General features: G+C 47.7%; 1 pseudogene across 1 annotated transcript; it reads right to left on the minus strand.

Annotated features, from left to right (window-relative positions):
* Window positions 1-53: 53 nt before the first annotated feature.
* Window positions 54-27446, minus strand: LOC311165744 (annotated as a pseudogene). The gene is made up of 22 exons: window positions 27347-27446; window positions 26523-26888; window positions 25598-25630; window positions 23420-23530; window positions 23109-23237; window positions 22526-22657; window positions 22044-22104; window positions 21812-21948; window positions 21571-21693; window positions 20904-21053; window positions 19689-19818; window positions 18173-18298; window positions 17031-17188; window positions 15747-15793; window positions 13545-13956; window positions 6975-7109; window positions 5341-5540; window positions 4564-4688; window positions 3569-3687; window positions 2218-2441; window positions 213-280; window positions 54-103 (listed from the first exon to the last, which is right to left on the minus strand). The product of its transcript is annotated as an uncharacterized misc_RNA (transcript).

Below are 27446 nucleotides of genomic sequence, written 5' to 3' on the forward strand. Positions count from 1 at the left end.
CTTTTAAACCAGCACAGAGACACCAGAAAATACTGACTTTCTATTCCTTGCTTCTATTGCATCTCACAAGGGCAAAATGCCACCCGAGGCAGCAGCAGCAGCCCTGCAGTTCACAGCCTGGAGAGGCTGCTGGGCAGACTGTGAGTGAGGGATGCTTTTCTGTGGGAAGGCACAGATCCCTGACGCTGTGTCCCAGCCCAGGGAACACTCACCAAAGGAGATGTCCCCGAAGTCGAGCTCAGGGAGGTCGAAGTGCAAACTCGGAGCAATGACGCTGCCTCTGGAGGGCGAGGACAGAGGACGAAATGGCTTGGTTAAAGGAATTGCAAAGGCCTGGCTGTCGTGGCTCGGGGGCACAAAACCTGGGCTCAGGGCACCCTGGGTTTGCAACCAACACAGCACCATGTGCTCAGCACACGGCCCTGTGCACAGGAGGCAGCTAAAGCCAAGTGGCCAGCAGCCAACAGCCACGGATGGGCTTTGGGCACAGGGCAGGCAGGAGAAGGCCCCAGGATGCTGGTGCTCCCATGAAGGACCCTGAACACACACCCAGACATTGGCTCTGTGCCTCACTTTCCCCATCTGCAATATGGGAGGGACATAAAGGTGTCCCCAGGATCTTCTGTAAGCAGCCCTTGCAGCCACAGGTTCCCTGCTTTGCTCCTTCTTAGCTGGAACCGCTGTTCCCATGGAGGAGCTTTCTCAGGAGAGTTTGACCCACACAATCATTACAGATAGAGTTCTGAGACATGAATCCAGGTGAGCGCCAAATATCCTCTGGAAAGAGCAGCAACAGTTCTAGCCAGGGGACAGATGAATCCTTGAGGAAAGGACCAGCTTGTCAGCAGCGCACCAGCTGGCACAGCCAAGAGCAAGAGCTTCAACAACCAAACCAGGGTGTCCTGAATCCAGCACAGCACCCCAGCTCTCCTTCAACACAGCAGACAGACTCCAAAAGTCACCAACATCCACTGAAATCAGCACTTGAAGCTGCACAACACTCACAAGTTGATTTCATGCTTGATGCCAATCAATGTCCACTCTGCCTTTTGGTTCCAAATCAAGGAGCAGTGACCTGGGCCTTCTCTTGTGTTCACAGGACTGCGCCAGGACTGCTCTGCTCTGCACATCTCAACAAGAGACACCTGCCCTTGCCCAAGGAGAAAGCTGCTTATGCAGAAACACCCCATGGCCACTTGGGGGCAGGGACAAAGGAGAATCAATGATTTGATGGTGAAAGGTTCACTCTTGATTTCCAAAATACAAAAGCAGCACTTTTCCTCCAAAAACAAAGCCAGCATCATTGTTTCTCCACTATGGGCACACCTACTCACCACTTTTCTCTTGCTAAGTAATACCTTCCTTGTTCTCTTTTATCCATCTCCCTTATCTCATTGGCATAATCCAGTGCAGATTGCTTTCATTTCTTTACTGCCTTCAGCCAGTGCCTACCCACAGCAGCAGCCCAGCTCCAAAGCTGCAGAGCAGCCAGCATCAGCTCTCCTGCTCCCACTACATTATCCTAGCAGCACATGGCTCAGGCTGGCAGGGACAAGGCCTCACGCTGCTCTGCTCCTGAGCACTGAGCTCTGCCTCCCCTGGGATCAGCCCTTCTCCCTTTGGCTGGGCCAGGATTATCTCTTGCTATGGCACCAGCCCACGCAAGGATGCCCAAGTCCTTGGGACACTTCCTGCTGCACACTTCCCTGACTCCCACATCAGCCCTTTCCTGCCTGTGCCAAGGAGGCACCAGAGCACTCTGTGCACAGCAGCTGGGAGCACAGCTTGTCCCCCACAGCAGGGCTGGCAGAGGTGAGCTGAGCCTGCTGCTGCCCATCTGCCATGGATTGTTAACACAAGTTTTTACAAACACTGCTGCTGCTACACAATCACCCAGGCTGGCCCATCTCCAAAGCCCTGGGGACCTTGCTGGCTGCTCAGGTGGGACATCCCAGAGCAGCTGCTGCCCAAAGCTGATCCATCCCACTGCCTGCCATGGCCCAAGGCACAGGGAGATCCCTGCAGGGAGGAGTCATTCCAGCTCCCAGCTACCACCCAGGGCAGGAAGCATCCTCACACTAAAGCAATGCCAGCATCAGAGCAGACATTCAGACCTCAGGAAACACCTTTTTTCTCTGCTCCAGCCCAACATGAGGTAGGTGGGGGATGTCCCAGACACAGCTACAGATGTGCCCACCCAGCTCCCAGGGTCCTTACTTGATGGTCAGGATGGCAGGCTTAGCAGATCCAGCCACTCGGAACTGGAACTCTTCCTCAAAGCTCCCCAACACGGTGGCACTGAAGGAGATCTGCACACTCTGGCTCCCACCTGCTGCAATGATGCCCTCCAAGGGTGCAAACTTGAAGCAGGAGCCCACACTGGTGGCTGAAGGGATACAGCTGAAGGGAGCAGCCAGAGCTCCTTGGTTCATCAGTTTCACCTGCAGCAGCAAGAAAGCCAAGTAGAAATACATGTGGAACCTTCCCTTCTTGTGGGTTATTGTCTCATGATGCCATGAACACCCAGAAAAGGCAGAAGATGCTTTGTGCTGCTGAGTGGCAGAAGGCAAAAGATACAACAGGACAAGTTCTGCCTTTGGGTTTTCATGCAGAGCAGAGAGAACTCCACAGAACTGCAGTCACCCTGGGGTGAGCCCATGCACACAGAGCAGTGCACCTCTGATCAGCATCACCAAGCTCACTGAGAGCTGGCCCTGAGAGCAACGTGGGCTGATTGCAGCTTCGTAGTCAATCACCCCAGAGCTGCTGCTGCCCCTCTTAGCACAGCTCCAACAGCACCATCTGCTCATTCACCTTTTCAGATACCATGAAAACAATACACTGGGAATGAGGCATCAGCTTCAAAAGGTATAGACAGCACCATCTTTTGGTAAGAAAACTCAGGGTGTCTTTCTCTTCTCCAGCCAAGCTTTTGAAAGTGTCTGCCATGATGCAGGGCCTCATTTTCTACCTCTTCACTTGCTCTTTCATGATTTTTTTGCAAACTTGACACTATTGTGGGGGAGGCAAATAGGTAGGAAAATCCTTTGCTTTATTCCCAGGAACACTTTTCTCTTTCTAGAGCCAGAGATGCACCAAGGCTGAAGTGTGCTGAGGGACTGGTCAGCAAGGGAGAGAATCCCAAGGCTTTCCTATCACTTGCAGCAATAAGCAGGAGACACTTGGCTGGAGGCTCCTTGCAGTGGGCTGAAGCTCAAAGGCAGCCAGTTTGTTGCAGCTGCTTCTGCAGAGCCCAGCCCAAAGGTGCCTTGTGTCTGGCACTGCCACAAAAGCCTCTGAACATGCAGCTTTTGGAGCCAGTGCTGGTTTCATGTGCCAAGGGTTTCTTGTGCAGGGAGCCTCCCAGCTGAGCCCTATGGAAGGCTGCCCAAAAGCAGGGACTGGGCCTTTAGGAACAACAGACACACCTTTCTGACCCCCCAGATTTGAGCAGGACAGCAAATATTCCCTGCTCACAACTGCCCAGGCTGGCAGCAATTCCACAGCTCCACCAGGCTTGCTGCTGCCTCAGGAGCCATCAGATTCCCTCCCAAGCCCTGCTGCTCACCTCATAGACATGGGGGGTGTTGACAAAGATGTTCCCAAGGTCCAGAGTCTGCAAGCTGAGTTCAACCAAGGGTCCTTGGCCTTCCCCTCTGAGCTGCAGGGGCAGCCTGCTCTCACGGCCTGGGGAGAGATGTCCATTGCAGTACAATCATTCCCTCTCTTACACTGCATTTTCCAGGCTGCCTCAGTGCCAGTCCCTGACTCTGAGCTGGATGCAAGCAGCTCCTGATACTGCAGGAGAACATAAGGACCCTTCTCTTCCCTCACAAGATATCCCTTGGGGCTGACTTCTAATTTCTAACCCATTCCTTGGGCTCACTGAGAGGTGATCCAGGTTCTGATCTGAAAAAGCTAGCTGAAGCATTTCCAAACAAATTAAAAAGGGATACAGGAAAGATTAGTAAGTACAGAGCAGCTTCTATATGAAGACTGAATGGGATTCCTCACTCTAGAAATGAAATGGGAGATAGATGTGAGAGGTTTGAAACAGCATGAACGGCCTGGGAACTGGGGACAGGGAAAAATTTGTTTGCGTTTGTCCCAAAAAGGAACTTGAGGGTCTGAAAATGTTGTTAGGCAGAAACTACATCTCTGTGTAAGGCCCACCTAGAAAAAGGGTCTGTGGCAAGCCAGTGGAGAAGCAGCAGATGGGACAGAGGTGTACAAGAAATCCATTGCATTGGAGAGAGGCTGATGGAGACCTCCCCTACAGCACTGCCCAGGAATCAAAGAAAACTTCAGCCAGGCACAGCCACATGGTAGTGGAGAATCAGGGATCCTCCTTCCTCCCCTCACCAACTCCCAACAAAACAGGAGCCCAAACTCTTTGCCTGTGAGAGGGGATCCACTTTCTCAAGGCCCTAAACACCAAGGAGTTCTCAGTTTGCTTTGGGGTAGAGCTGAGCAGGGAGGTACCTCTGGAGGGAATGCAGGGCATGGACAGCAGGGAGCCATGGTGCAGAACTGTCCTGTGCCCCTGCAGGGCCCAGCACTCACCTGTGCTGCAGCACACTGCCAGGGAGCCGCAGGGGTCACCGCTGGCCCGCGGGTGACATCCCACTGTCCCCTGCACGGTGTCACCAGCGCCCAGAGCTCCTGTGGCCGGCACCACGGAGAAAGGACTGCAACACAGACAGAGGGAGCAGGGCTGGGGGGACACCTGGCCAGGAGATTCCTTCTGCACTGCAGCTCTCTGCAGCTGCCTTGGGCAAGCAGGGAGCAAACCAAGCACAGGCAGCAGAAGACAGCCAGGACAGACAGCATCAGAAACAGCCACGCAGCCACTGCTGAGGAGATCCAGCCCTCACCAGATCCTCTGGGGAAAATGACCTCTGCTCCCCCATACTCTGCATCCAGCTCTCTGCCATGAGCCTCAAGGGTCGCACTGTCAGCAATCCCATCACAAAATGCTTTGTGAAGAGCACAGAGAGGGCTCAGAGCTATCTGCATGCACAACCTGACACTGACTGCCTCGGGAATTTCTCCCAGAGAATGGCTCTATTTGGCTGACAGGGCTGAGGAAGCTTTTCAGAAGCTGCTTGTGCTCAGGAGGGTGCAAGCCAGCTCCCAACATGTTCCAGCAGCCTCCAGGAAATCTGGGACAGACAAAGCTCCAAGGCCACTGAAAGCAAGAGCAGATGCCATCCATCCCGCTTCCTTCCAGCCAGGCTGCAGGGCAGCAGCTGCTGTGCTCTGGTTCCTTGTGCTGCTCTTTCCCAACTCTGCCATCATCACCCAAAGGTGTTTTGCACAAGGACAGATGAGCTGCCTCACCTCTGGCTGCTCAGCTGGTACCGAGCTGCCCGGGTACCCACACTGGGCACCAGCAGAGCCTGCTGGGTGCTGCACTGGGCTGCACCCTTGGAGATGTCCAGCTGGGCAGGGGAGTCCAGGACAGCTCGGGCACCAATGGCCCGAATTGGCACAACTATCCTTTCCCTGGTAGTCATGCAGACGAGCTCGTGGCAATAATCCTGCAGGAAAAGAAACTGGCTCAGCACAGGGCATTTAGTGCCATCCCCATGGCAGAAGAAAAACCATTTCTATAACCCTCCAAGGGCATCAATTTACCTATTGCATCCTAAAATGAACACTAAGTTCTACTAATATGTCACAATTTAAAGGCACCCGTGCACTTTGCAAAACCTGTCTCTGTGGCATTCAGGTCTTGTGTCACTTGGGTCATACCCATACCCACGGCCACCATAATTTTGACTCTAAATTTTAATGATGTTAAAGAATTCCTAAGTCCCTTCTAAGGAGCTGGGAGCTAGGGAACACAAGACATTCCTCTTTAGGTTTCTGTGTTATCACTGTCTGAGAATAGGACAAAGGGTTCAACTGACTCTAAGCAGCAAAAGAGGATGAGAAAACAGCTGCACCCAAGGAGATCCTGCATCTCTGGCCTGGTGTAGAAACATCAGCTGGCTCAGAACTCCCCTTGAACTTTGCCTCTCCAACCAAGTCAGGAGAAGAACAGTGCCAAGAGGCAGCAGGATGCTGTTGGAAAGGGCCTCTCTTTGTTTCCCTGCAAGGCTTCCTTCTTTCTATGCCATGTCCTAAACCCTTGCGTATGAACACGCCTCCAGATCAGAACATGAACCCTCCAGATCCCAGCACTGAGATCAGACTTGCCAGGGCCTCAGCACTGCTCTTCAAACCTGCACACAAAAGCACCTTTGGCACAGGATGGGTGCCAGCTGACAGAGCAAGCACAGTGCCAGGCATGAAGACAGAGCTCCAGCAGTGTCACTGCCACGGGCTCTGGGCTCACAGCTCTGCCTGCAGCTTGTACCTGCCCTGCACCAGCTCCTTCAGGCAGCTGTCCCAGTCCCCTGCAGCTCAGCAACCTCCTGCTGACCAAGGGCACCCAGAGCCCAGTCTGCCTGTGCCAGGCCGGCCTCACGGGCACAGCACATCCTCTGCCCTGGCCCTGCAGCTGCACCATGCTCACTTGTGCTCTGGCACAGCACAGCTGCAAGGCTGGAGAGCAGAGGGGCTGAAAAAGCACCGTCTTTGCTCCAGCCCAGGAGCAGGTGGGGAAACTGTTGCCAGTCAGGAAGGAGGAAAGCTCTCTGACCTCTTTCTTCCTCTGGTGTTTTCCATCATAATGAAACCCCTTCCACTGGACCTAGAGATGGCCCAACATCTATCAACAGCCCTCTGTCATTTCCATCCTCTTCCCTGTGCATCTTCCCTTGGCAATGCTCAGGGATGGGCAGGGAGGGGAAGCAGAGCCTGTCAGGCCTGCCTGCAGCGCCTGCCAGCCCGTGCCAAGGTGGGACTACCTGCAGGCTGCCTGCCCACGGCCTGGAGCCAAGCTCACAGCATGCAATGGGCTGGAGCCAGAGTGCAGGGAAAACAATGGCTGTGCAGATCACTCTGTGCTTTGGCTCCTCCAGTCTCACCTTGTTCTCGGCGGGGCTGAAGCGGATGCGCACAGGGGCAGAGGCGCCTGCTGGCACCACATGGTACACATCCCTGGGGCATGCCAGCTGGAAATAAGGGCAGCTCTCCATGCACACCTGCACCAGACGAGGAATCTGCAGCAAAGACACCAAATGATCATTCTGACACTTATGCAAACAGCACCAGAGGAGACCTGTCCCTGCCCTGCTGACATCCCTCCTTGGCCCTTGTCCAAAGAACTTTCAGCTGTGCAGCCACAGGCACATCATTCACAAGGCTGAACTGGAATCCCCTCTGTCTGGCTCCAGCATTTTGGCCACGACCAGTAGGGCAGTGCCTGCTGGCAAGGAAGGGCCAAGCAGGTCAGCACCAGCAGGATGGAGAATGAGCACCTGAACCAAGTCATCTGCATATTCAACAAGGCCAAAAAACCTGTTGGCTTCTGCCTGCACACAGCCATGCAGTTGTCATGTTCCAGAGGGGGAAAGTGCTACCTGAAAGCAAACCAGCACATTATCCTGGGGGAAGGAAGAAATTCCCTTCTAGCATATCAGCTTTGGGCAGGGACCTTGTGGGGATAGCATCAGGCAAGCAGAGCAGCAAGAGAGGAGAAAAAGCCCTGTGGCCTTACTGGGAATAAAAGCAAACATGAAAAGCAAAAGAAGGAAGGAACACAGCAAGACAATCCCTAAAACAAGGAGAGGGCAAAGAGAATTTCAATGGGCAGTAAAGCAGCAAGGAAGAATCATAAAACCATGAGAGCAATCAGCTTGCCAAAAGTGACAGAAACACAGACAGGCTGTGCCTATTGACCGTGGGCTTCAAAGGCATTTTCTGCCTGGAGAAACATGACCAGCACTGACTGACACTGTGCTTCCAGGATCAAAAGCCAGTCTTGGCTCTCCAGGCCTTCTTGCTGCCTCTGCAGGCAAGCTGGGCTGCTGGGCATTCCTGCCTGAAGCCAGCAGGCCAGGTTCTGCCCTCTGGATTCACAGACACAGCAAACATGCATTTTCTAGCACACTGACAGCTGAGCACCAAAATGCTCTCCAAAAGTCTCAACCAGATGGTTTGGACTCCCTCCTGTTTCCTCCTACCAGCCCACTCTTGGCACAAGCCTCACTTGAGAAAATGTTTCTCTGACTGAAATTCAAATGGTCTCAAGTTTTCCTCTTTACACTGGAACACAACTGCTGACATTTTTCAACTTTTTCCCCTCACAGCTCCCTTGGGAAATTGCAAAACAATCCCAATTTCTACAAGTGAAAGTGGGAACTTCCAGGAGCACATGGCTTTGGATGTGCTGTGGTTCTCCAAAGGGAAAGCAGAGCACCGTGCTGCTTTTGGAAAAGCTGAGCAGAGCTGGATGAAGCTGAGCAGGAGCCTGAAGTGGCACCTAAAGGCCTCTCACTGCTTCTGCTCCCTCAGGCTGATTGCAGGGCTCTCTCAGAACACAGCTCTTGCACTGCCAATGCCATTCATGAGAAGGGATTCCTGCATCAAGTGGAAAGGACTCAGCCCCTGAGCTTTGACTGGGAGCTGCACAAAGGGAGCCAAACTGGCTGGGAGAGGCACAGATTCCTACCAGGAGCCAAGATTAACCAAGGAGACACAGGCTGTGCAATAGACTCAAGGCAAAGCATGAGAGCAGGTAAGAACTGTACAGCCCTCAGCATTCCTATCAGTCCAGAGCTTGCAAGAGAGGGAAACTCCTTTGGGATAGACACCATCAAGGCATGGCCAAAATTAGGGGACAATTCCCAGCACAGGAAGATTTCCAGCATCTTGCAGAACAAGGTGCTGAGACATTTTTTTCTGCATGTGCTGCAGCAGATAACTTGCTTTGCTGCACACTGGGACAATGACAGCACTCTCCTCTTCCAGCACAGTGTTAAAGCCCCGGGTGCCAGCACTTACCTTGCCCTTATTAATGAGACACAGCACCATTTCAGAGACCTCCCGAGCCACGAAGTTCTGAAATACCAGCTCTGGTGGGGAAACCCCAAACCAGCTCTGTTTCGGGGCAGCTGACGGTAGCTGGAGAGGGGAGAGACAGCAGGGAGAGCTTCAGCTGCTGGGAGGAAGGTTCATGCAGGAGAATCTTCCACTGATCCCCAGGGAAGTACAGACTCTGAGGGAGCACGTCTGCCCAGCCCACACTGGGCAAACAGTGGCTCACCCACCTCTGCTCTGAGCTGACCCACAGCTGCTGGCCCACACAGAGCAGCCTCAAGCCAAGCTGCTCTTTTGGCATGTATTTCTCCAGCTTTCTTTCTCCACAATGTCAGGCAGCACTTCCCTTAAGCAAAGCCCTGTGCCCAGGTGGTCACAGAGCTCTGGGGCACTGACTGTGCACTCATGGAGTAAGTAAAACCCATGGATTCACAGGAGACTCCATGGATAACAATTTTGGGATATCCTTTATTCGGAGACAGGGAAACCCAGGCCCACTTAACTGCAAATATCTTTTTTGCTCTAGAATTTATACATCAGTAAGAAGAGCACAGGACCAGAGGAGGTGGCAGAGATGAGGTGATATTTGGCTAAAGCCAAAAGGTTATGAAGAAAAAGAGTGGAATTTGTTGGTTCTATGTGTTGTTTTGGTTTGGATTTGTTCAGGTTGGTTTGTTGAGTGTCGTAGTGAGAGGAACGGGTTTGAAGATCTGACCAAAAGGAAGAGGACAAGAGGGGAGGGGACAGAAAAGTTGGGGGTCAGTAGAGAATGGAAGCTCCTGAGTACCCATCAGTGGGGAAGGGGACAGGGACTGCCCCGGGTACAAAGGCACAGAAAGATTGCCATTTTCTTGGAGGGTGTGTGTGTGTGCTTGGCTCTCGGGGAGGGAGACACGCCCAGCTCAGCTGAATCCTTACTAATAAACAGTTTTCTTTTGCTTGGATGACTTTGTCCCCTTTCATTCTACTTAAAAGTTAGTGTGTTTCACACAAAGGGAAAGGCAAAAATAACAAGACAAATGAGGTGAAAAACAAAAGACAAGTGAGGTGAATGCTGAATGAGGATAAGGTTCAGTTATTTTCTCAGCAACTTGGGTAAAAGTAGAGTTGGTATCTCCTTTTTCCATCAGCTTTAAATGGCTGCTTTCTTGTCATTATTGCTATCTTATTTAATGGCATTCTAGAGGCATGTCTGGAATGACAACAGCAGCAAATGCTTCTGGAGCAGAGACATTGCTTTGAGAAAACTCTCCCCTGCTGAGTCTGCCTTCTCCAGCCACACTGCTGTCACTGCAGAGACACAAGCAGGTCTCCCGTGGGACTTCACAGCAGACACATTCTGCTGAAGGGAGTGGCTGCAGCACACTGTCCCTTAGCTGTGCCCTTCCCTGAGCTGTTCCCAACGCCCCTCTCCAGGGCAATCCTCAACCAGTTTGTTCCATGTCTCCTGCTGCCAATTTCCTGCTCGACAGCCCACCTCGGTCACCTACCCCTTTGGACTGTGCTTTCTACTGAGCCAGTCCTGCCAGAAAAGCAGCTTTAAACACACCTCTCAGTAGGCACTGATCCACATAAAGCACATCCATTCCCCTCTGCCCCGGGCCAGTCCCCTCTACATCTGGCAGCCTGCAAAATCCAACACCCCGTCAGGGTCCAACACATTGTTCCAGCCCAAAGCAGGAATGCAATTTGTTTTGTTAAATCTGAAGTAATTCCTGCAGATCCTTGGCCTTCAAAGGCCAACGCTGCCTCTCTGGAGGGAATCCTGTGACCCCAAGCATTTGATGGTGAGCACACCAAAGCAAGAGGTGGCTATTTCAGCAGGAGAATGGCAAATGGCAATGTTCTGCCGTTGTGTCCCCACCCTTCCCCCTGTCAGCAATAGCAGCTACACTCCAGCACAGCCCAGCACCTTCAGCAGAGCTCATTTGTGTTGCTTAGTGCACATCAGCACTCCCAGTCCACCACTCCCAGCAGTTTGCAATGACAACAGCACCTGCACACTGAGGTGTTTTGCTGGAGGCAAGCCTGTCACAAGCACACACCCTCTGCAAACTCCATGATAAACAAAAAGGAAAAGAGCAGGAAAAGGCTACCTTGGGATGAGTCTCACTCCTGTCTAGAAATGGGCCAGTTCTGGGCAGAATACTCCCCCCAGTGCTGGCCTCCTTCTTCCTGCTGGGAAACATCTCCCTCTGGAACTTAGAGGGAAGCAGCTGAAAGGCAAAAATACACCAGCTAGAGCCGCAGAGATGGGCTTGTTCAGAAAGGCTTCTCTTGAACAAGTGGCACTGGTGAATAACTTGTGATCAAAGCCACTACGACAGTCCTGGGAGACCTGGAAGTTTCCTGCTGAAATCCTTAGCATCAGTAAATTAATAATACAGAGTGTAATACACATACTCCAGCCACATGGCTCTGTCCCATTGGCTTCTCCAGGATTGGACGGGACATGGTTGGGGATTTCTGCTCTTTGGTCATTTGTTTCCTCTTACGTTCCCTTGGATTGAGGCAGTGACCTTTCCAGAGAATGGGGAGGAGCTCTCAGAACTGCCTGAACTCCATCCCTGCACAACACTCAGAACTCACAGCAAGGAGATATCGCTGCTGCCTGAGTCCAAGAGATGCAAGAAAACAAAGCTGTACCAAGAGGGAGGTACACAGGAATGTGTCCAGGTTTTGGTTCTCCCTGTTTTCTCTGTCAGGGCTGACAGAGCCCTCCTCAGAAGAAAACAGAGGGATCTCCTTGACAGAGCCTCAGAACTGGGGCACATTCAGCCAAGTGATCACCAGACAGCAAGGGACCTTTGTGGCCCTGGCTCCAGTGCTGCCTGCAGGGCTGGCTCTGTGCCCACACAGGAGCTGGGAGAGAACAGCTGCTCTGGAAGCTCTTCCAGCTGGGACACCCCGTGGCTCTCAAGGCTTTGGGCAGAGTTTGAGCTTTCCCCACCCACATGCACAGGTGCCCAAGGGCAGGATGGTCAGAGCAGCACAGGTGAGTGCCCAGCCTGACAGAAGGAATTCCTGGGGCAAAGGGAAAGGGACAGAACACATGCTCAGGCCTTCAGCTGTACATTGGTTTCACTTGGCTCCACTGGCAGAGCCAGGCAAGGCACAACTGAAGCATCCCACAGTGTTCCCTACTGCACCAGGACAGCCCCCAGCAACAGGAGCACAGCACAAAGGGCTGGGGAGGGGCTCTGCAGCGTCACAGCGCTGCTGGACAGCAGGGCCAGGGAGAGCAGGGACACCAGGGCACTTGACAACCTTAGCACAGCCCCAAGGGCTACTCACAGTATTCGGCTTCAGCCTTTCCCTCAGCAAAAGACGAGGTGTTGGTGTCTTATTCTGGAATCCAGACGCCATTTCCAAGGGATGATGTCACAATGGGTGACAATTCCTCAACACAACAGGAAGGACCAACAATGGAACTCTGAAAATCCACAACCCAATTCAAGGCATATATGGGGGCTAAAAAATTTGATATGATTTGAAAGTAGCTAAGTGCTTGTTTGGCATAAGTAGCTGGTATTGTTAGGCCTCTAGTTGGACTTGATTTGAACTATATGGCTGCCTTGTGCAATTCAAAGATGGATCGTACTGAAACCTGGAGCTCAAAAGCTGAATAATAATAAGAGTTGGAACAGATAAAGCTGTAGCTTCAATATTATTTAAAAATAGCTAGAGTGGGCCTCCTCTTCTTTAGGCTAAACCACCCCTGCTCTCTCAGCTGCTCCTCACAGGACTTGGGACAGAGACTGGAATGTTATGGCTAATGGCTTAAATCTTGGTATGAAGGAATTTTTCCCCATTCTGACAAAACTGAATAAAGAAGCTGTGACCACTGAAGCCCAGCCCTCCCTGAAAATGCCTCCTGACTGGAACTTGGGACTGGGAGTTAAGCCACCTAAGGGAACTTGAGACAAGATCAATGTGACACCATTGTCCTTTTAGCTCACGTCTGGGGAGAAGTGAACAAGGCTCATTGAGAAAAATGTATCCACACAAAGCCAAACCCAGCAGCTGTCCTGAAAATCAGCTCTGTCTGCCTTCAGGCTGGAGAAGTCATTGCAAAAGACTCGTCTGTTGAGGCCAGGTTTGCACACAAACCTCCCATCAACAGAGGGGGGAGGGGGAAATTTTGGGGGTGTGGTGCAACCTCTGGTAAGGGGCAGTGGACACCCATCCTCCCTCAGACAAACGGGCTCAGCTCTAAAACCCCCCAGCCCCAGAAGGCCACAGCCAGGGCACATTCCCATGAGGGCCAGCTGAGGGGTGTCATAACTCATCCAAGACATCCAAAGTGCCCCCAGACCCATTGCTGAGGCCTTGCACCACACAACTGCATGGCATGCAAAGGAACACAACAGATCTGAAAATCCACAACCCAATTCATGGCAGGCTCAAAAGGATATACTGGTGCTAAAGATTTCATATTATTTGAAAGTAGCAAGAGACAGAGTCCAACTTGCCCCACCCCAAGGAGGTGCCTGTACATGCAAATGAACTGCTGCATGAGGAGAGTGGCATGATCACATCCTCTCTTTCCCTTTGGAATTCTCCTTCAGAGCACAGATGTGACAAAACTAAAAAGTACAACTGGAGCCCATCTTTACCTTCCAACGAAATTCAGGACTCCTCGCTGGCAGAGACCAATGCCCTGCGAGTTCAGGGCTGGCTGGCAGAGACAATCTCTGTGCACAAGTCACCTGGCGAATCGCTGGCTGCGGCCGTGGCAGAGCCCAGGCTGCCAACACCCAGCCCGGAGCGCTCTGCGCCAACTGAGGCGGCGGCGCCGTCACAGCCGCTGTGGCCGCGCTCGCGGTTCCCCGGCAACCGCGGCACCCGATTGTCGGGGCCGGGCCGGGCCGGGGACGCCGGGTGGGCCTCGGTCCCCGCTCCTTCCAGCCCTGCTGCCCCCTCGGGCCCCGGGCGCAGGGCGAGGAATCCGCTCCGGGGCCCGCACCGTGACGGGCACAGCGGCAGCGCTCGATATCGCCGGGGCTCGGCCCCAGCCCCGGGCTGCTCCTGCACAAGGAAGGCGGCGCCGGGGGAACCCAGGCTCTGACACTTTGTGTTCAGCGCACAGAACAAGTGGGAATCAGCCACTGCAGGCAGGAACAGGCACCTTCTCCTTCTTCCTAGGGACACACAAGGAGCAGAAGGCATTTCCTGCTCGAACGGGTTATCACCTCATCAGCAGCCAGGAATCAGTGGTCCAGAAGACTGACATGATCACATCCTGGATTTCTCTTTGGCATTCTCTTTCAGAACACAGATGTGCTAAAAAGAAAAAAAAACCCCGACAATATTGATCAACCTCTATCTTCAAATGAAATGCAAGACTGATTTTCAGTTGTATTCCCAGCATTTTAATAAAAACACCTACTACAATCAGAATTGTTGCAATTTCCTGCTGGCAGTAAACTTGCAATTTCAATATTCTTGCAGTAAACTCGAGATTTTAAAACTTTTTCTGAGTTGATCTGGAATATATAGGTTTATATATTCTAAAGAACTTAGGGTTTTTTAATTACTGCATACAGCTTCATGCTGCTGAGCAGTAGCACAGATTGAGTGTGTCTTCAGCAGAACTGGTTTGTCTTAGTGGAAAGACTTAGAAATGAAAAACTTTCTGAGTTAACCAGAATTAAGAAAGTAATTTTGAAAAGGAAGGAAAAAAAGACCAACCCCATTAGTTTAAGATGTTTCTAAGTCTACTACTCTGTGCAGCCTAAGGAAGCTGTCATGGATTAAGGGAAGAGAGATCTCACAGCCATGTTATCCGTAAGTGTGTGGAAAACCTTCAGAGTGCCTGCACGGCCGCTTTACAGACTTGGTGACAGAAGAGCAACACAGGATTGAACTAACACAGACAAACATCCAATTCAAGTCAAATGACAAGTTATTTTCTTGTCAGATGGGGCCGCAGATTGTACGCTGCTCACCATCCTGGGGGTTCAGGATGTCCTGCAGCATGGCTGAGACATGAGACTCGTGGAGTAGATTTATGAAAGTGAAGCACAAACATTTCCTATGCACCTTTATTGCATTACCAACTCAGTTTAAATCTCTGAAGTAGTCATTAGTGTGAAGAGCATATCCAATCACAAATTTATCTGAATTTCAAAGCCTGTATCTGTAAGAAAATGCAGTTCTTTTTATACTTTAGTGGTGTAAGTAGCTTTGAAATGCACAGTTGGTTTTGCACACATACTTGAGCTTAGATAAATAGGCGTCATCTCCTTCAGGGTGCTTTCTTAAGAATCTGAGCTGTACATTGATGACAGTGGTTATAATCTAAACCATTCCCCTAAGTCAGTAATATAATTAAGGTGTTAAGAGAATGATTGTTATGAAAAAAATATTTGTTTCAAACCTAGTTATGAGGTTGTTCTCAGAGAGGAGACAAGAAGTGAGATTTTACTTGAGTGAATGTAGATGAACTGTTATTCAGTAGGACTTTTCAGTTTGGAAACCAGGCAAGTTTAATAATGTGGAGTCAAAACAAATGCCCTCCAGGGTCAAAGCAAAGCAAACACAGTTAAGGTTTGAGCTGTTTCTGCTATCTAAAGAGTTGAATTTGTTTATCAAATAGTTAAACCTGCACTCAGGCCAACCAGGGGAAAAAAACAAGGTGCTCATGAAGTCTCAGGATAGCCTAGCTGGTCACTGGCTTTTTGTGTAGCTTCTCCTCATTGCTCTCGGCCTTCATGAAACTTATGTGCCAGCTGTCAGATGTGCTGCTTGAAGTGAAATTGCAGGACTGTTTTGGAAAGGACAGGAAAAAAAAAATGCCAGAAAAAGATGATACTTACAGTCTGCTCTGTTTCCTGGACCCTGATGTGTCCTTGTAACGAGCAGGCTGTAAGGCAGAGCAGAGAAGGTTGGTTTCTAAAATGCCTTGCCCTAAGCTCTAGACTTCCATTCTGCCACGCCTTCCCATAAGTGGGGGAGTGGAGGGGAAGGGGAAGGGAAGGCAAACAGCAAATTGCAGCAAATTAGGCAAGAAAAACACACTAAAACCCTCAGTTAAAGGAATTTGCACTGATTTTCAAAGGAGACTGTTGCCTGAACTGCTGACTTGACTTTAGTGGTTTCTGAAGAGTCTTTCTGCAAGTATTTAGGAAAGCTTAAAAGATGGTAATAAAGGCACCTATGTCAGGTCTATTCATTGCTCTATGTATAGCACTGGTATTCTAGAGCCACACTGAACGAGTCAGTTTAGTATGGTTCATTTCTGGGCACTCTGGGATAAAATGGGGAATAGGATCTTTGGCAGCAGTCATCACTGATCACTCCAAGTTTCCATTAAGCTGGGTGGGAATTATTCACTGTTTCAAAGCCCAGCAATTTAAATCAGTGTTAAGTGGCTGGATGTATGCAGTATCAAAATCTTAATAAAGAGGGATTTCCTGGGAAATACACAAGAACAGTTGCTTCCCTTTAAAAGCTGAAGATGCTAATTCATACCTTCCCATTTAGTGCAGACAGTTCCTCTCCAAGAAATTTTTTTTTTTTTTTTTTTTTTAGGAGTATCATTCTAGAAGGAGAAAAAAGACATGGAAGTCATATAAAGCATGCCTCAAAGGGTTATCCTGTATTTATTTGAAAGGTGTGCTGCTCTTGCTTTTGCAAGAGGAGGGAGTTGGAGCTCTGCCCATGGCTTTGGCATGTTGAGTGTTCTGCTGGATGTTTATTCCAGTGAATGTATAATTTCCACCCTTAGGGGTAGATCAGTAAATCAGCTCCTACAGCTGTACAACCCTGAGCATTTCATGCATCCAAATATTAAAATTACAGGTTTGAATGTCCAGCAATTAAAACTTTATTCAACTTCTTTTTCTAGCTCATGGAAAATCTGGGTTTAGAACAAACTAGAATACTTCCTACAATACAGATGCCTCCATTCTCTGCACACCTGTAACTCAGGCTGATCTACAATACTGATAAAAATTGCAGGTTGTAGTTTCACACAAATTCAACGTTTTTTCCTAAGTTTTCTGCTCACATTGAACTTATCTTAAGGATTTACTTTTGCTTTCTCCTTAAACTCTGGAAAGATACGATTAGTTTTATCTTATTTTGGTAAGTAGGCCAACCTCATCGTGCTGTTTTTCAATTGAGTTTATTCTGTGTAAAATCACTTTTGCTTTCTTCCAGCAGTCTTGCATACATCCTTTTCTGACTTGCACATCCAATTCTTCTGCATTGTTCACATTTAATGAGTTATCATATCATTTCACAGACAACTGTTCAGCTTTATAAAATATAAAACAACATTAATATTTAAAATTTTATCAAGTAAACACAACATTTAAAAGGTATTTATTATATTTTAGTAGGCTGAGGGACAGCCCCAATAATTTAATACAAAATAACAATTTTTATAAAACTTAGATCTATATGTAAATGTAAGCACACTTGAAATATAAGCTGCAGTTACAAGAGGTGAACTTGCAATTATAGTTCCTATAAACTGTTTTCACAATGATGCTGTGAAAAGAAAAAGAAAAGCTTTTTCATTGAATTTACTCTGGGCTCTTCACCAGTACGAGTCTCTGCTTTTTTAAAAAAACAACTCCATATTAATGGACACTACAAATCTCCACATCTCCTCAGTCTTACACAAACATCTCAGTTGTGCCTGCAGCACAGAAATGGAGGTACACGTTTGTTTTTTCCTAATTAGCAACTGCACACCCTCCATGCTCTAGAGATTAGAGGACAAGGTCTCTCTGTTTCATGGGAGGGATTGTACAGATAATTAACAAAAAAACTGAAACAGGGGGCCTAAAAATACATCCTACTTCAGAAGAAAAAAGATCAAGGTTTCCTAAGATTGGAAATTAATGCAGACACAGTGATTTCAGGCTTGCTGATCTCCTGGTTTGTTTTCTCCCTCTAGTGGTACATCCCCAGGAAGAAAGTATCCCCTGGGTGTCAAATGACAATATTGATATTTTGCACACCATTTAGAGATGGGAAAGCTTGAAGAACTGGCCCTACATGGAGAGGTTTCACAAATGCATTTTTGCAACACTGTTGGAATTATTACTTCTCTTTTTTTGCCTAAGTCAGTTCTTGATGAGAAATAGGCAACTTTCTGTGCAGAAAACAAACATCTTTTGGACTATACAGAATTACAAAAAAAGCTGCCACAGCTAAAATCACTTGGGGAATCAGCAGAACACTGAGATGGAAACAATCCCTCTCCTTTTTAAAGCAGTAACAGCAAGCTTACTCATTTGTTTGCAGTTCTGCAGCACAAAAGGAGCAGCTTTGATGAGTTCCTCGTCCTGAGATTCTGTCAATACCTGAACCATGAGTGCCAGACCATTGTTCTGAAGCAGCTCACACTGGTTCTCTTCTAGAACAGGACATGGTAAAGGAAAGCTTTGGTTTCAGCCCCACACACCTTCACCTTACAGTCATTTTAGGGGCTGCAAGTTTCTGTAGAAAGAGAGATTTTCATTCCAGACCCGAGCCTGCTGCAGTGACAGCAGGAGAGCTTTACATCCCACAGGATGATGTGACCAGAACTCAGATTGCTGTAAGAAAACTGAAGGATTGAGACCACTTGTTCGATGGAGTTCCAAGCTCATTTAATTGTGGCCTGAAACATTTGAATAATGACTCCTGTATTTCTTCTCTTCCATCACCTGCTCTTGGAGTAGATATGCAACATTTCTGTGAGGCCTGGGATGCAGAAATATCAAACTCTCAAGGCTTATAATTAGCAAAATAAAATTAGTAGCTTAAGCCTGGTCTAGCCAATCTGTTCCTCCTCATTTCTTATGTCATTAGCTGAATTTTTATTGTGCTCTCATTCACATATGGAATCATAGAACTGGTAACTTGCTAAACATAGTTCTTTCTTCTTTAAACTTAATTAAAAAAGGAAATAAAAAAATTAACATTTTTATTTTGACAGTGTTGACATTTTAAGAGAAACTTTTTCCTTTTCAAATAATTTTTCAATAATTTAATAATTTTTTATTGTTTTTTCTTTTCAAAATACATTTTCCATTAAGTCTTGTTTCACTAATTCTTCATGGAAAAATGTCTGTTAAAATAAATTTATGACCTCTTGAGCTAATTATTGAGCATGTTATTGGCACTCAGAGGATGAAAATCAACCAGGATTTTTGAACATAAGGCCTTTTTCTTGTTTCTCTAAACATACATGAGAAAAACCAGAAGTACAAATAAATTTCCCTTTCTCTTTGCTTGCACTACCACAAAATACCAACTGAAGTGCTGTATTTGTACCAGACATGCTTGGGCAAGCCCTGAGGAACATGACAAAAACATTTCAGGGCTACCAACTGTTTCTGTGTCTTGAAAGCAATGCTCTTACATAGCTTTTACAAATATTCCTGGCCTTGTAAGCAGTGGATAGAAGCTGTATGTGCCCAGGACCATGAAAAGGGCACTCAAGACAACCCATCTGCTAGGTCTGGACTGTAGTAGCTTTCAGGTCTGGATTAATTATTCCCTGGGACACCTAAGCCCCGCTCAGAATTCTTGCATATTTAGTCTAGGTTTCCAAGCTCCTAAAGACACTTCCTGCTAACAAGCTTTAAAATGTAAAGATGTAACATTCTAGAAAACTTTTTGTCCAAATACTGACATTGTATTATTTAATAGAACTCTCTCTCATGTTCCAGTCTTGATGAAGTGATACCACTGGAGGAGTCAGTGGATGAGAATTTAGGAGAAGCTGACAGACAGCAAGGAGAAAAAACAAATCTTAGCACAAACTTCAGTACAGTGTCCAATTGTTAGAATAATACTGATTTTTTTCACCTGTGCTCAGTGTCTCATTGGACAGCAGCTTCAGCAGCTCTGACACAGGGGGATACTCTGCCAAGACAACACTCATGGCAGCTGTTTGTTAAAATAATTGGAAGGAAAAGAAAGTCAATCATGAGTGTACAGGAATTATCCAAGGATCAAATGCTGGGTTTGGAGGGAACTGTGCAGAGCCCTCAGAGCCTTGGGCCTGCTCAGCTCTGCCCTGCTCCACCTTGAACAGCTCAGATTACCCCACCCCTCCTGTGCTGCTCCCAAATCCAGCCCTGTCCATCCTCCCAGCCCGTGCTCCACGGAGAGGAGGCAGAAGATCTGATGAATGAGGAGGGCTTTGCACTGTGCAGCTTCTGGAGATCCCTGCTGAGTTTCTCCATGTCCTTGATCAGCTCCAGCATAGAGCCAGAGAGAGCTGAATAAGCTCTGACACGCAGAGTATCTGCCATGAAAAGAGCAGGGGGCAAGCCCTTCCTGGCACTGGCCACACCACTGCTGGACCATCCACGCTGAGGCCCAGTCCTGTCACACCCAGCTGATCTGAAACTACCCTCACAACTAGTGCAGGTTGATGCTTTTCAACCTTTGGGAACTTCCATTTGAAGCTCTTATGGCAGAAGTGTGAGATACAGCAACCATGGCCACAGCACAGGCTCGTCAGGATCACAGGCTTCTGCAAACCTCCTGTGCAAAACACAAAACCTCATCAGGAGAGCAGTGCCCAGCCAGCAAACCACAGCAGAGTGTGCTGTGCAGAAACAACACATTTGTTCAGCTCCACCTCTAAATGACTAAAGCTTCCTAAAGCTACACAATTTATTATTCAGCCATAGGCCTAACTCCAGGATCCAAACTGACTGGTCAAATCCAGGCCCAGAGCTCAGCTTTACTTACCCAGCACGGGCTGGAGCATCTCACTTTTAATGTTCAGTGGGGTTTAAATTTCACTGCATTTATTTGAGCAACAATGGGACAGTGATCCACCTCAGATTAACTGAATCATTCCCCACTTACACTTCTGAGTTCTAAAAAGCACTGCTGCATCCACTGGGATGTGTAGAACTTGACTGCCTTTCAGCATTCATTTCTGCAACTTTTCCACCAGCACAAGACTTTAAAAATTGCATTTTAAAATTACCACAGATCAAAAATTTCTTTCCACTCACAGTTAGTAGCAATACAGGCATCCAGAGTCTTTGTTACTACCACTGCAAGTTTCATGCTGGAGTGACACAAACAGGAATCATGCAAAAGCTCAAGGAGAACTTTGGCTAATGTATCCAATCCTCCAATAGAAACAAAAGATTTCTGCACATCTGTTCAGTGGAAAAAAGAAAAAAATGTGATTTAAGCAACAGAGTTTGCTAAGTATTTTAGCATTTCACCAAGTATTTTCTGTGCATGTGTTAGTCATTACATTTATACATCAGAGGCTAGATATACACTGATCTCAAGAAATGCAGTAACTGCATATAAAATAGTTACAGGAAAACATGACCCTAGGTGCACACAAATGGCAAACATCATGCCTGAGTTCTACCCAAGTCATTGTTTTCAGTCACATCATAAGGACTTTAATTTAGACACACTTTGAATCAGAACAGCTCTGAACAGTTTTACTGGCCCTATGAAATGTAAGCAGACTGTGGCTATTTGTGGACTTGAGCACAGCGTAGTGTAAGTAAAGATGGTGGAATACAGTGGTCACAGTAAAAGTGGGAAGAACAGCAAATGACTTTGTAGGGATGGACAAGAAAGAAAAACCCATTGAGCTCTTGGATTAAGCTTGCTTTTATCAAATGCAAAGCTGTGTAAAGCTTGAGCTGCACTTACAGTTGTTTGCAACTGTGAAACCAAGAAATGAACAGATGGGAAGAACTATCTCAGGTTCTGTGCAACTCTCCAGCCACTCTTTGGCATAGGGAAAAACCCAACAGGAAATGTTTTGATTCTCTTCTGGAAAAGGAAAAACAAATTACCCCAAATCAAAACGCAATGAAATCAGCTTCAGCTGAACAGTAAAAATGAAACCAAAGTGTTACCGATTTGGAGAATATCTTTGAACTCCTTCCACAATTTTCAGAGCAACACGTCCCGTTCTGGGGGTTGTTGACACAGGCACAGAGAGTGCTGCACACTGAGGACCAGAGCTGATAGCAGGGATCAGTGTTTTCAGCTGACAGATTCTTCTCAGACCTGGAGAGAGTTGTTCTCTTAGGGAAAACACAAACAAGTCCCAAATAGTCAAGGAAACATAGCTGCTAACCAGCCTACTATTTGTCTGTTTGAATTGCAACCCTGTTCACCTGAACAACTGCAGCAGCAGGCTGATGCAGCCTGTGTCTCTGACATAGCTTTGCCCATTTTCTAAAAGAGAACACACACAAGACTCCAGAGACAAATGCAACTGCAGACAAAATCTTAACAGCAAGCTGAATTTACATACATACATTCCCTTTCCTAAGCACATATCCTCCCCAGAAGGAAATGCAAAATCAGATCAACATATTGGTAAATAACCTTTCTATGTCTCTCTCTTTCTAGACACTCTCAGAAATGATGGGTTTGCATTTGCAAACGATCTTTTTAGAACTAAACCACGTTCTGCTGTTTAAGGAAATCCCAGTGAGCAATGACCTACTTTGACAATTCAGGTTCAGTTCCATGCAAACATTCATCTTCATAAATTCACTTCACCAAAACACTGCCTAATGAATGTTCCAAATTTTGGACTGCAGATTGGCAAATAGAAAAGGAGTGTTGTAACACAGAAAAAACCCCAACTTACCATTATTTGACACCAGTACTAAGATGACAGAAACAGACATTCTTTTCAAATTCACACCAGAATTCTTTATAATTAAAAATCAAATGAGGTCTTCAAACAATGCAGAAGTACACAAAGTCTGTTGACAAGACACTGAAAACAAAAAGTGACAACCATTAAGTCCTAAGTAAGCTACTCATCATCCTAAATTATTAAGTCTCAGTCGTGGCTAGTATGTGGGGAGCAGAGACAGGGCAGGACTATGAAGTGCCTGAGGGCTTCCCCCTGCAGTGAGTTCTACACCAAGCAGGACCCTGGCAAGCTTTGGAACAACCCAGGAGTCATTGAACACTTGCTGCTGAGGGAGAGGGGGAGTGCAGGTGTCTGGTAACTTAAAGACATGCTGTGTGCACAAGTCAGCAAGGCACTGATCAAATCTGGGCATGGACAGGGCAACTGGGGCACCCACACTGCCCTTGCTCCAACTGACAATCTTGTCATCTCATTTGGTGAGACCAAAAGCAAATGGAGACAAAGCAGGAGCACAAGTAATGGCAGGGGGCCATAGCGCACTCAGAAATAGAAACAATGTTATTTTTATTACCATTACTCTCTAGAATAATCCCCAATGTAAATAAAGCTGCTTCCTTTACCATGCAATGAGCACTCAACTTGGCAAGGTCATTTATAAACATCAAACCACCAATTTCTCCAAAGTATTCGCTCGCTTCACCTACAAGAGGAAAAAAGAACAGAAACTTTTGCTTCTGTTTCTCTGCAAAATGAAAGGCTTCTAAGATTTTCCAACCTCTCAAGCCTTATGTCCTTTAGACACTTTTACAGTGCCCACCAGTTTCTTGGCATATATGGTGAACAGAAATGACTGCATTGTTTCTAAGGAAAAGCCTTTCTTACTGTTTTGTTGGCAAATGGAATGGATAGTGACCAAAGCCTCCTGCTCAGACCGAGCGCAGTCCATCTGAGATTTAAGGCATTCAAGCAGTAAGTTCAGATCTCTTTTCATATCTAGGAGCAAACACAAAAAACTTCATTAAAATTGTTATCTTTTCAATCTATTCATCTGGTCAGTAGTAGAATAAACATGTCAAAATGTAGTATGTATGTGTATTTTTAAAAAGGAGGGGAAGTGAGCCAAAATGGAGCGACACCACTTCTATTCAGCCACAAACAACAAACCCAGAAATATTTCTGTCCAGAGTTTGTTATTTGAGCATGATTTCATTTACAGACTAACAGCCTCCTTTTAATATTTCTGGCCTTTAATTACTAGCAATTCTTAGGAAGTCTGATGTAAACTACTAAATATTAAATTCACAGTTGCAAGGTGCATTAAGTGTAAATAATACACAGCCACTTAAGTATTCAGAGTGCAAATAAAATTCAGAGTGCAGCTGAAAATCTGTGGAGTAGTAAGGAAAGAGTCCAAGAGCACGAGGCTTCTCCGTGGTACTGAGGTACAGGAGACATAAACCAGCAGCACAGCAGCAGAGCCCTCAGTCAGGTGGTTGGAGATGTAACACAAAATATTCTCTGGGCACCTACATACAACCCTGGGTGGATAAGCAGACTTGGAAAATCTGCTTCTTAGTCTTTGGGCTATCATTAAAAGACTTAGTTGATAATTATTTCTTACAGTAAGAAGGTATTGTTTACTGCAAACCCTTACAAGGTTTGAGGGTTCTTAAAGAAGATAAAATATAATAAAAATGTGGAAAAATATTAGCAAATTTAAAAAAAAAGTGACTTTGTGGTTGTGTGTTTTACTGTGTGTGTAGGTTTGGCATTGGATTTACCCTTTGCATATCCAATACAGTATCCAAAATTTGGCAACTAGGAAAAAGCATGTTTTCCCAACTGCACACCACCCCACAACAGGCCTATCACAGTGGTCTACTAAAACTTTTTAAAATTGATGCAGATTATAATGACAAATTATATTAGATATCTTACCACACTGATTTATCTCCAACTTTGAGTATTTTTTTTTGGTTTATCTCTGTTCTTGTTCTACAACAGCAAGGAAAAAGTTCTTTCAGTTCTGTTCAGATTGGTGGTGTTTATAATACATGCAGTATAAATGACATCATTTTTCTAAAATGCACTTTTCCCAGTTTTCTGCTTTTACTTTGTCATCTCACACATACAGTTGAATGTATTCTTGTATGGCAAAGTTTTCCTTTGGAAATACAGCATTTTATGATAGCCCTGCATTTGTAACTACCAGGTGATCATCTTTTGAGAGTGGACATTCTGCAGAAATCAGGTTGTTCCATGTTACCCCTGAGGGGCACTGTCAGTAAAGAATATCCCCTGCTCCGTGTAACTGATCACAACAAAGCTGATCCAACTTTCCCTACAAGAGTGGCCAACTTTGCCATCAGCCAACAACTGGCACTAAGACCAAGTCATGTTACTTAGGGGGTGAACACTCTAAAACACTCGGCCTCCTGCTGCTCAAGGAGCCACTAAAGCATCAGCATTGTTCTGGCAGCACTGATCAAACCAAGGGCAGTGAGCACAGAGACATGTTCCTTACAGTGAGAACTCACTGAAATTCACCAGAGACATGCCACATTCCATGGACCATGTAACCCACAAAACCCCACAGCATTGCTTCTTCACAAACCCCATGGGGCAGCCTCTGAGAGGAGAGCAGCAGAGTGACATTCAGCTTTGGAGGCAGAAAGATGCTCCCTCAAACATGCCCCAAGTCCCAAACAGAGAAGGTTGATGCAAGCATCACAGCAACCTCTTACAATTTCTCCAAAAATTACTTTGCTCCAGGTAGAAACTTTATATCAGTGGCAAATGCAGCTAAAGAATGGATTCCTTTTCCTTCTCCAAGTGGAGCAAAGGCTCAAAGCAGAATCATTGTCATCTTAATGAAGACAGCCAGCCCTGCTTTCTCTAGGGAGTTACTGATTGCCCCCATTCCTTTGCTGCTTCCCTTAGAGAGCGAGAATTGAGAGTCCATCTCCCTGAAGCCTTTCAGAAGAGATAACAGACATGCATTTCATTTTCCTGCAAATCCAACTCTGCCACAACAAGGAATAGCTTGCCAGCCTTCCTCACCTCTTTTTGTCCTACTGCCACCACCCCGCCAGCCTAAGAAAAAACACAACTCATCCAAACAAAAGGAAGGCTGTAAAAATGACTTTGCTCTGGAGCTAATTGCTTTTCAGAAGAGTTTCATTTCATACATGTTTATACAATTATGCAATATAGGAAGCACAAGGGGTTTAAAACTGGATGTATACAAGGACATATCTTGACCTTTACCTGCATCTTTTTGACTTTTGCAACCTACAGGAATTACACAAAATAGTATTTATAAGCCAGCCTACATTAATTAGATGCAAATAGCTCATCTCGGTTGTTGCATCACAGAGCAAGGTGGAAAGGCAAACAACTAGATTTGCTTCAACAAACAGCTGCCAAATGTTGCATATCAAACTCTTCTCCATCAGTTATGGAAAATAACCCAGTAACATTGCTTCAAACCTCTCCTGGAGAAGTGCAGATCTGCCAACGTGTGTGCTCAGCAGCACTAGAGCACATGGCTGGCACGGTCAGGAGACCAGCCAGCCTGGGCAGGATTTACCCTTCAAAACTCAGGGAGCAAAGCCCAGAGGGGAGAAGTGCGGGTTGTTGGCGTCCTGTGCAAACCAAACCCCACAGCAGCAGCTGAGGCCGTGAGGACGCTGAGCTGTGGAACAGGACTCGGGGCTGTCCTGGCCTATTCCAGCTCCCCCGCACCCTCCTCCCTCAGATGGGCCGTGTGTGATTTACAGCTCATTATCAGAGCTCCACTCTGAAGTCTTAGCAAGCACCCCAGATAAGCCCAAATATAAAAGGGAAAGAACATGCCAAAATCTAAAATAAAGGCGGGGGGGAGGAGGGGATTGGAAGGCAACAGTCTAAAGATGAAACAGCAGCTGCATTCTTCTGTGGGAAGGCTGGGGAGTCCCGAGGGGGAAATGGGGCACGGCTCGGGTACCTGTGATCCAGCGGCGCGGGTGGCTCCGGGCAGACGCCGAGGCGAGGCGGGTGCCCACGGCCAGCGCTGTCCGGCTGAGGGGTGGGATCTGCGGGCTGAGGGGTGGGATCTGTGGGCTGAGGGGTGGGATCTGCGGGCTGAGGGGTGGGATCTGCGGGCTGAAGGACAGCGGAGGCCCCGCCGGACTGAGGGCCGGGATCTCGCGGAGCTGAGGGCAGAGCCCGGCCCGTCCCCTCAGGAGACGCCGCAGCCGCAGCCGCAGCGCCTCAGGGCGCGGCCGCCCTCGGAGTCGGGACAGCCCTGAGCCTTCCCCTCGGCCAGGCGGGAAGCGCTTGGAATTGTAGAACCGCCAGGGGTGAAAGAGATCTTGAAGACCATCAGTTCAACGTCAGCTCGGCACTGACACTGCAAGCCCTAAACCACTAAACCATTTGCCAGTGTCAGATCCAGAGGCCTCTTTAACACCTCCAGGGATGGCAACTGCACCCCCTCTCTGGCAAACCTCTTCCCAGGCCTGAACTCCTGAACAGTGAAATTTTTTTTCTAAAGTCTAACCTGAATTTCCTCTCAACGTGAGGCCACTTCCTCTGGCTCTCAGTGCAGGCCCAGCAGAAGAGAGCAGCCCCCCCTCAGTGCTCGCTCCTGTCAGGGAGTTGGAGAGAGCGGTGAGGTCCCTCCGGAGCCTCTTCTCCACACTGAACAAACCCAGCTCCCCCAGCTACTCCTCATGGGGCATGTTTTCTAGAGCCTTCGTGAGCCTTGCTGCCCTTCTCTGGACACACTCAGCCCCTCAATGTCCTTTTTCTGAGGGGCCCAGAGCTGACACAGCGCTCGAGCTGTGGCCTCAGCAGTGCCCAGCGCAGAGGGGCAGGCGCTGCCCTGGTCCCGCTGCCCACACTGCTGCTGATCCAGGCCAGGTGCCAT

The sequence above is a fragment of the Fringilla coelebs genome (genome assembly GCF_963513975.1).
Source record: "Fringilla coelebs genome assembly, contig: SCAFFOLD_38, whole genome shotgun sequence".
Taxonomy (NCBI): domain Eukaryota; kingdom Metazoa; phylum Chordata; class Aves; order Passeriformes; family Fringillidae; genus Fringilla; species Fringilla coelebs.